Genomic DNA, 1,065 nt, shown 5'->3' with positions numbered 1-1,065 from the left:
ATAAAGTCTAACCTAAGCCATAATATGAGCAGAAGAAATGCACTGCTAAAATGTATCAATAAGGAAAGGACTATTTGAAAATTTAAAAATGACCTTGACGTTTACAATTCAATCAAAATATAAACTATCTGGCAAAAAACGCCATAACAAAACAAAATTCACTTAGACAAAACACACCTACGTATGTCTGAAAATTTTCTTAAGTCGGAAAACCAACTAGCTCAAATGAAGCTAATTTTAAGTGAACAATTTGCGGGGAAAAGCTTGCTTATGGTCAATTGAAAGTACATGTTAGCTATTGCAAAGGTGATTTTCGAAAGACCATATTTTAATAATAGATGAACAATGCGTACAACGTGTATTTAATGAATCTTAATTGTACGGAAATTCGGCGATTATTATGTCACCTATTATCTGATTTTGAGAATTCTTCATACAATATGTTGAGAAATTATGCTCAATATCGATTCTCAATTATATTGTTAACTGATTAAGACTTACAAATGAAAAAACTGCCACTTACTGCTAAATTCATCATCTTCTCATCGTTAATGTTCATTGTCTTTGAATGTTGATTGAAAAATTATTTTTCAGAACTTATTCCAAAAAATAATAATGAATAAAAAGCAAAAATAGTGTTTGGATTCAATGTTTGTCTTCAGTCAATTTTCCCATCAAAACGCTGAGCTACCATCCACGGACGGCCTCAAACTGAACTGATTTCTATTAGGTCAACAAAGCCAACGACATCGCATGCAAATTTTTATTTTATTCATTTCTGTTGATAAATATGGCTACTGTACATTTTTCATTGCTCTTTATTTACTTAATGCTCTCTGTTTGTGGAGAAAATTTAATTGGAGCTTTGCCAAACATATAAACACTTCTCATTACACAATGACCCTGTACATTGTGTATTTGGTGGACGTTTCTCCAATGAATTCGTATGTATCCGTGGTAATGTAGTATTAGAATTCATTAAATTCAGAATGTAAATGCAAAATTGAATGCATTTTATTTGCTGCTAATGATCACCTGAAACTGAAATTAATTGCATGTTTTTTA

This window comes from Trichinella spiralis, assembly GCF_000181795.1.
Source record: "Trichinella spiralis strain ISS 195 chromosome Unknown Scfld1823, whole genome shotgun sequence".
NCBI classification, from domain to species: Eukaryota; Metazoa; Nematoda; class Enoplea; order Trichinellida; family Trichinellidae; genus Trichinella; species Trichinella spiralis.
Note: the sequence above shows the minus strand (reverse complement) of the source record.